This window comes from Peromyscus californicus, unplaced genomic scaffold, assembly GCF_007827085.1.
Source record: "Peromyscus californicus insignis strain IS unplaced genomic scaffold, ASM782708v3 Scaffold_9__1_contigs__length_137607984, whole genome shotgun sequence".
NCBI lineage: Eukaryota > Metazoa > Chordata > Mammalia > Rodentia > Cricetidae > Peromyscus > Peromyscus californicus.
Genome location: NW_026294617.1, coordinates 77,078,164 through 77,087,303, shown reverse-complemented (window position 1 = coordinate 77,087,303; position 9,140 = coordinate 77,078,164). Strand labels below are relative to the sequence as shown.

The 9,140-nt window shown below is 41.3% G+C and overlaps 1 long non-coding RNA gene across 1 annotated transcript; it reads left to right on the top strand.

Moving 5' to 3' along the window:
* The first annotated feature begins 474 nt into the window (after nt 1-474).
* LOC128105582 (uncharacterized) lies at nt 475-7,270 on the top strand. The gene is made up of 3 exons (XR_008216373.1): nt 475-6,107; nt 6,601-6,726; nt 6,849-7,270. It is a non-coding gene; the product is annotated as an uncharacterized LOC128105582 (long non-coding RNA).
* The last annotated feature ends 1,870 nt before the right edge of the window (nt 7,271-9,140 follow it).

Below are 9,140 nucleotides of genomic sequence, written 5' to 3'. Positions count from 1 at the left end.
ATTAGTTCTAACGGTTTCTCTGTAACTTCCTTGGGATTTCCCGTGTATACAATCTTGTCATTTGTGAATGAAGACATTTTACTTCTTTCTTCTCAATACGGATACCGTTGGTTTCTTTTCCTTCCCTTATTATGCTGTTACCACCAGTATAATTTGGAATATATGTATGGAGCAGGCATCATGATGCTGGTGATCAGCTACTTCATGCTGATTTCAGAGGAAAAGCATAGTCTTTTACCATTAAGTGTGATATTGGATGTAGGGTTTCTGTATGTGTTATTTATCTACTCAAGGGCATTTGTTCTAGTCATAGTTTGGTGAGATTTGTGGCTTTGATTCTGTTTTGTAGTGTTATGCTAGGGCTCAAGCCCCAGAGCCTTGCACATGCTAGTCAAGCATGAGCTGTGTTCTCAATTGATTTTGTAAAAAAAAAAAAAAAAAAAAAAACGAAAAGAAAAGAAAAAGGAAGGAAGGAAGGAAGGAAGGAAAGAAGAAAGGAAGGAAGAAAGAGAAAAGAAGAACCGAGGATGGTTATTGAATTTTGTTACATTTTTCTCAATCTATAGTTTTTATCATCAGCTTCTGTCTTTTTGTATGTGTGTGAAAAAGAGTTTTGCTTTCATTTTAAAAGATACTTGAAATTCTAGTGTGACAGTTTTACCCTTTAATATTTTAATTGGCAAGTAAAAATTGCATATGTTTATGGTATGCATGATGTCTTGTTATGTGAACACTGTGGAATGGCTATCTCAAGCCATTATGTGCCTGCCTCACGCACTCTTGTTTTCATATATGCAGAGTAATCACTGAGCCTTCTCTTAGGGACGTCATTTGTAATACACTGTTCATAACTGTAGTCTCTGTGATGTTCGCTCATATCTTGAACTTGTTCCTCATACCTCGCTAAATTGTTGTGTCCTTGACCAATGTCACCACAGTTTCCCTCCACCCAAGCCTGTTGTAACCACTGTTACCCTCTTCTTCAGTGAGTTTGAATGTCCCTCATATGGATGAGACCATGAGTATTTGTCTAGCGTGGCTTGTTTTATTTACTGTGCCATCTTCCAGGCTTGCTCATATCACAAATGACAGATCTTTTTTTTTAAAGCTGCATTGTACACAGACACACCACACTTTCTTTATCCATTCATCTACTGATAGACACTTAAATTGATTCTAGAACTTGGTTCTCGCAAATAAATATAACTGCAACCAACATGCATACATGTATGGTCTGAACCCTTTTTGGTAAATGTACAGAAATAGGATTGCTGGATTATATGATAATTTTGTTCTTTGTTTTTTGATGAATACCTATAGTTTTCCATAATAGTTGAACTAACTTACTTTCCTACCAACAGTATACAAGCGTTCTCTTCCCCACATTTATGTTTTCCGGGTCAACACTTTTCTTTCATCTTTTTTATAATAACCCTTTTAATTAGTGAGAGTTCGTATCTCATTATATTTTCCCAATATCCAAATATGGTTAATGGGAGATTTGGGTAGATTTTTATTTTAATTAATTTTTGTTTGTTTGTTTAGCTTACTTTATTTCCTTTGGTTCATAGATGACAATAGAGATTTCTTTTGTGTACTTGACTTCCAAGGTTATAGTTGAAACTTTAAATTTAACTTTAAATTTATCAACATACGAATAGCAATATTAATCATAAAATCTCACAGAATTTCTGTACATGCATATACTTATTCATGCAATTTGATCATGATCTGTCTTGACGCTGTCATATTTTCTCATGTTTCTTGTAGTTGAAGCATATTGGATACTTCTTAAATTTAGAAATATTTTAGTTATACTTTCATCAATATTTTGTGTCTTCCCTTGACCTACCTCCTTTATTCACACACTTACTGGTCTGTCTGAGGTTGTCCTGTGGACCAGTGATGCACTCCCTTTTCTCTTGAAGCCTTTAGTTCTTCTGTGCTTCATGGTGAATGGCTTCTATTTCTGCATCTTCAAATACCAATTGGCCTTTAATGTCTAAGCTAGTGTGAATCTTGTCCAGTGCATTTTACATCTTTGATGCTTTTTACTTCTTCCATATTTAGAAGATATTTCAGGTGTGGACTTGAAATAGGGTTTTACCTTATCTCAGGCTCCTTCTTTCAGCTTCCTGAGTATTGGAATTGTAGGTGTGGCCCAAAGGTGTCTAGCTAGAAATGCATTTTGTAGAAGCATCTTCATTATCTTTGCCTAATATATTGAATGTATCTCTAGTGTATGTTTCCTTTGTCTAAATAATCATTTAAACGTTAATTTTGTAAACTATTATTTGTAATATTAATAGTATTAATTTCGTAAAATTAATGATAGGGGTGAAAGATTTAGAGAGCCAGAGGAATAGGAAGTTTGCTGTGAGACTGTGTCTCCTAGAAATGTCAGAAGCTACTCCCGTGAAATCTCATCAACATGATTGCCAAAACAAGCCCTTCACTACAGAGACACCAATGGACATGCTGTCACGGAAGGAGAAAGCTTGTGGGACCTTCACCCTTCTTTCTGAAGTACAGAGTGTAGTGTATGCTGGCAGATGCTCTACTGCTGAGCTGTATTCTCAGCCCCTTTCTCACATTCTGAATATTTGGAACACAGTCACCACACCTATTCTATTAACCTTCCTTATTAAAGTTATAATTTAGATCATTTTTAAGTAATTTTGAACAGAATTTATTTCCCTGCTCACTTTTTTAAAAAAATTGATTCTTCATGTTCCTGGTCATTTTCTACTAGATGCACACCAGTCATTCTCTCTCTCTCTCTCTCTCTCTCTCTCTCTCTCTCTCTCTCTTTTCTCTCTTTGAGACAGGGTTTCTCAATGTAGCTTTGGAGCCTGTCCTGAAACTCACTCTGTAGATCAGGCTGGCCTCAAACTCAGAGATCCGCCTGCCTTTGCCTCCCAAGTGCTGGGTTTAAAGGTGTGCACCACCACTGCCTGGCAGTTGTTTTATCTTAAAAGGTGGTACATAGACATTGTTCTGGAGTAGGACCAAGTATTAAGAAGCAAACTGATGCTTCAGATCCTGATTTAGTCTTTGTTCAGCAGGATCAGGACAGTGTTTAGCTCAATTTTCATTTCTCCCCACAACTGAGACTAGAATGTTTTCATTACTAGCCTCACCCCCAAGAGTTATGAGGTTTTCCATTCAGGATGATGGGAACAGTCACTGTCCTGGCTCTCTGTGCATACTGGGACAGTTAAGGTAGTTAACTATATGTTTGGGCACTTCTTAGCTGAAACCTTGCTGAAGACTACAAATCCCAGACGCTCTCACTGGCCATCTCTCTTTCTCCTTTGGCTCTCTATTCTGAAAACTTTGATTACATTGGCTTCCCTGGACTCCCGTGCCTCCTCCTGGAAAAGCCACCAGTACCCTACCCTGCCTTCCTCAGTGTGCAGCTGGGGGCAACCGTGGGGGTCACCTAGCTGATCCTATAGAGAACACTGTCCTCTGCCAATTATTGCCACTGTCACAAAAGCTAGTATTACATGTATTTATCCAGAGTTTTACATAGGAAGATAAACCTAGTCCCCTTATTCCATGAGCACAAGGAGTAGAAGTCTCATCAGATGGTTTTTAACCATTTGAATATAGTGTCCAAGGCAAGGCCCAGGAGATGCTCTTTGCTAGGCTGTTCAAATTACTTCCCAGATAATAATTAATGGTGATGTTCACTGCTCTAGTTACAAAACTGAATATGCCTCACCTCCATTTTTTGTTCTAACTTGTGATTTTATAATACATAATGTTTTTTAGTAGTATATTCCATAATTGTGATACAGTCAGCTTGTATAATTGAAGAACTTGACCAACGATTTTTATTTTATAAATTATAGTTTGAGAGCTTGAAAACAGAACCTAACTCATGCCAAGTTTATGCCATACTGCTGAGCTGTACTCCCAGATTTAAGAACATGTACAATTTCTATATATTATTGATAATACACTTGGAGAAAATCAGAGAATGTATAAGGACAGATATTTACTGACATTGGATCCTTTGAGGAAAGCTTTTGTTCTATGTCAGTAATTCTTCATTTTTGCTTCTGGAATGGAACAAAACTCATCAAACTCTTGGTCCTGCCCACCTAGATCCTAAAGTCTGAATTCAGCCCTCTAAATGTGCAGTGGCTGCTAACAGCATTACTTCTGCACTGTTTTTCTGTGAGACTTTGTCCCTCTTTGCATATAAGGGAAGAAATGGAGGGAAACTAAACAAGATGCTTAAGATGCCAGAGCTGCTGTCTGGTTCAGTCGGGATTTCAGATCCAGATCTGCTTGGGGAAGAGTCTCATGTGCCTCATCTAGCTTTCCTCTGGGTTGTGAAACCTGGCCAGCTAGTCACACAATTATTGTATGGGACACAGGAAGCTTTGTGATGCTTTTCTCCTGCAGGGACTCCCTTAGCTGTTCATCTGCTCAACGAGAAGAAAACAAAAGTCGTTTAGGACAAGACTGTTGAATGTATGTCAGAGTTGGTTGATAACCCACCTGGGGTGTTTTTAATTTGCTCAGGGATCAGATTTGAGCTCAGACATTCCACATGGCTGTATTCCGCCTGAAGAGAAGAATGGGTTTTAGTCAGTAAACTACAGTAAACTCAAAATTTGCCTGAACCTATTTCCTTATGACTTTCTGTCCAAAGCACACTCCAGTTCCAGCAGTCAGGAGGGAAACATGCTTCCCTTGGAGGCTCTCCACAGCTGTGCATGGCTTCTCCTAGAGAAGGTCTAAACTGAATGAAAATTTGATGAAAAGTTTTGATCTCAAACAATCTTCCTAATAATTTTGTGGTATAGGTCAAGCAGGCACATTCCTTGAAAAAGAGATGATAAAGTTATACTGAGCCCACAATGGTCCACACTGGAGATATCCCTTGTGTGAGACCTCCATAAACAGAGAGCCAATTTCACGTTACTGGGCGTAAAGTCTGAGCCTACAGGCAGGAGCAGGGGACTTGTCAGTGGAAGAAGTCAAAAAACTGCCCAGATTGTCCCCAGCAGGGGAAGGGTTCATCTCAGCTGCCTTAAGATTGGACCAAGGCTTAGCATCAGGTCATTGGTGCCTATCACTGGGGCAAAGAAGGATTATTTTTATTAAGTTTTCATGTTTGTGTAGGAGCTTTCGGTCATTAATCATCTAACTCTTGGGGCTCATGGGACTTTTGCAATGGGAAAGAAATAACACCATCTAGTTTACAGCTACAGACTTGGAAGCAGCACCATCCGCTGCTGTTAGATCTAAGGAGCCGAAGCCATCCATACCCAAGAATCTGGGGAGCCAGCCCAGGAGGTCCGCGGACTTCTGTTCCACACTGAAGTGAGGTGTACTGTTTTGATACAAAATTAGCTGATTTCTTTTTCATTTTTTAAGGCAACATGATAGATGCTGAGTTGTATCGAAGTAAAAAAGAAACAAAAACCTTTCTTCATTTCAGACATTTTCTGGTTGGGAATTCTGCTGCTGGGTCCTCACAATGTTTTGAAATCGAAATGTGCATTTATGGAGCAAAGATTATAAGGCATTGCTTGCTGATCCCATCTTCTCAGAAGAATGAGAACATGAGCAAACATTCTGTGTGGGGGTTGGGAGCCTACAGTAAACAAAGGACTATGAGAGAATTGCAGGGAAGTTGTGAGGCCCACCACTAATCTGGTGGCTTCCTGGAGAAAGTGTGTTTTGAAGTTCAGTTAAAAGATGCCTAAATCGCTGTAGCTTAAAAATCCTTCAAGCCAGATCCTGTGAAGTAGCTTTCCTATTTCTGTCTACGGGCTATAAACACCTGAAAGTATTACAAGATGGGGGAATGTCCAGAGAAACTTGCAAGCACATGTATCAGAGGAAAGAAGAGAACTCCGACAGTGAGAACTTTAAGATCTATCAACTGGCTGGGTTTGGTAGCACGTGCTTTTAACCCCAGCACTCAGCAGGCAGAGGCAGGAGGATCTCTGTGAGTTTGAGGCCTGCCTGATCTACAAAGGGAGTTCCAGAACAGCCAGGGTTGTTACAAAGAGACACACTGTCTCAAACCAACCAATCAACCAACCAACCAACAAACAAAGAAACATCTATCAACTGTGAAGCAGGTAAGGGGCACATGGATGCAGTGGGGGTGGTGTCAATGGAAGTCATTTGAATCTTAGAGAAAGCACAGGGAATGAATGAGGGTTAGGATAACTGTCTTCCTGCGGCATAAGGCAGACCTCTGTTAAAACCCATGTAGAACTTTGTGGCTGAAAGTCTCAGGTCAGATGGCATGAACAGAGCCTGCTTCAGATACTAATGATGGAAATAAGTGAGTCTGGGAAGGGGACACAGGACACATGGCACCAGGGCCAAATCCAGAGGATATGGGTCTGAGGCTCATTCAACTCTGGGAGTCTTTAGAAAAACAAGGAACAATTCTGACATTAGTATGAGGGAGTTGAATAAATATTTAGTTAGAAAGGGTAATCATCAGTACGTTTCCAAGGGCTATGGCTGGTTGTGGCCATGGGATCTCCAACTGACGGGGAAGCATTCTATCCCCTGAGCCATCTCACCTCACAGTAATCTAATATCCTCCCAACTGTTGCTCAGACTGACTATTGGAGGCATTTGGGGGCTTGTGTTCAGAAGACTCTCTGAAACCAGTGATTTGTCCGAAGTCAGAGATGAAGTACATCCTCTCCAGCAGTGATGGATCTAAATTAAACTGACGAGAAGGTAGGATGCTTCATAGGACAAGGAAATGCCTTGCCTCCTTTGTTCACGGGTTATATCTGTATTCCCAGCTCCTCTCTGAAGTGGTTGAGATAGACCTAGCTCTGATCTCTTTCATCTTTCAGGAAATCCCTTCTGGGAATGTCAGACTGTCCTTCCCCTCCTCCTCTACAAAGGAGACAGAAGACTAAGTTGGTGAGCAAGTCAAACCTGCCTCAGGGCTACTCCACATGCTTCTGGGCTGAGGCACCATGGAGGCTGATGAAGGCAGAATTTGGGAAAATGGGGTTCATGGTGCGCTGGTCATTCCAGAAATGTAACCCCACAGAAATGTGCTGCCCTGGCTCTGGAAGACCAGTAAAACAAATAAAGCTGCTGCCTATTTGGAGCACACGCTGGCCCCTTCCACATCTGCAGGACATTTAGCTCCTTGCATCTGGTAGTGTTTGTGCAAATATAATTCCATATTCACTAATAATTCCTGGGGCTAAAGTCCCCCCCCCCACCACACACCCGTAACCTTGTTAATATTCTCTCAAGGCCTGGTGTGAACGCCTCATAGCATTTTGATTAGAATTCAATCTTCTGTCCCCCCCCCCCCCCCCCGACTCTTTCTCCTTCTCTCCTCTCATGCTTTTCTGGCCCCTGGTTTCCTGGCCACCCACATGAGGAGACATTCTCCCTCCCTTCCACTCTCCATTCTCAGTTTCAAGGAATTTCCTTGTGTCAAAGGCAAAGTGTGATTGACATATTTTTCCCTCCTAAGCGCAGTCATCTCAGTTTGACTTAACTATCTCCTTATGGGACCCATACAGTCATTACCTGGGTGAGAGAGACCTCCTCCTTGCCCTTCTCGAGGGCCAGCTCAGCTCCATGCAGCTTGGCATTTTTATAGACTGAAATTCCTGCTCTCCCTCTTTCTATTGCTACTTTGAGGGTGTGTGTTTCTGTTGGCACTAGCAAGTATGCCCTGACAAACTGCACCTTGAGATTAAAAGAATTTTAGTTATTCGCACTCAGGTAAACCAGCTGCCTCCTTTCAGTGCCCTCTGCCTGCCAGGAAAGGCATTTAATTGCTGTTCTTCAGACCTGGGGGAAAATGGATAGCACAGTAAGTTTTCTAGTGAATTCACCAACTCGGGGCAAGCCGCATTCCTTGGGCTCGCTCATTAGTCTTCATGACCAACTTGTTTGTCTCTCAGGAGAAGAAAATAAAAAAAAAATAAAAGCAAGAATTATACCTTGAGGGATCATGTTCAACCTACGAAGAAGCTCTTGGCAGGAAGGTTCTTGGCTGGAGTGAGCTGATGGCTTTGGAATGTATGTGCTTTCTCAGGGTGTTTAAAACAGGCTGCCTCTATCAGAATTTCCACGGTCTCTAAGTGCTCCTGTCCTTCTGAATGTAGTGAACTATGACCTTGGAAGGTCACCCACAGCTTTTCATTTTGGAAATTTCCTTTTCTATGAAGGGGCCACATATACAACCACATCCTGCCACTTCCTGGAGAGGAATCACTTCTGTTGCTGGTCACCTTCACTGCTGATCAAAGCCAAGGCTTCCAATAGAGCAAATGCCTAGCAGGAATTATCTCCTTTTTTTCATTTAAAAACATATTTATTAATTCTTGAGAATTTCATACATTGTATTTTGATCATATTCATCCCTTTCCTCCAGATCCACCCGCTTTATTCCGTACTACCCAATGTGTGCTCATTCGTTTTAAAATTTTATTTATCCCTGCAACTCCTCCTGTATCTTCCTCTCTCCTGTTCCTCAAAATTCTTGAACTCTTCTTTAATTACTGTTGGTTTACACACACACACACACACACACACACACACACACACACACACACCCTGATGAGTCCATTTAGTGTTGTTCCTATGTATGTGTTTAGAGATGACCATTTAGGATTGAATAACCTACCAGGGTGCTTGTCCCTGAAGAAAATTGATTCCCTCTTTCAGCAGCTTTAGCAATTATCTTCTTAAGGCCTTGTCTGCTAACCCCCAAATCTCATTTTTCCACAAGAGAATAAGATTCTAGTGTAGATGTAATTCTGAACGGTTTTATTAAATAAGAAACACAGAGCCAAATGCAGAGTTAAAAGCCCCAGAGGTCAGAGAGCAGTAGCTAAGAGCTGAGACCAAGACCGCCTTCTTACCACCCGATGCCGCTGCCGTCCTTCCCCTGAGAAAGAGACCTACTTCCTGTGTGTCTGTCTTTTTATTGTCTTTCTGTTCTGCCTTCTCATTGGTTGTAAACCCAACCACATGACCTCCTCATCACTACCTGTCTATACAGACCTCCAGGTCTCTATGGTTGGTATTGAGATTAAAGGCATGTGTCTCCATGCTGGCGGTATCCTTGAACACACAGAGATCTGCCTGTCATGTGATTGGGATTAAAGGTGTGT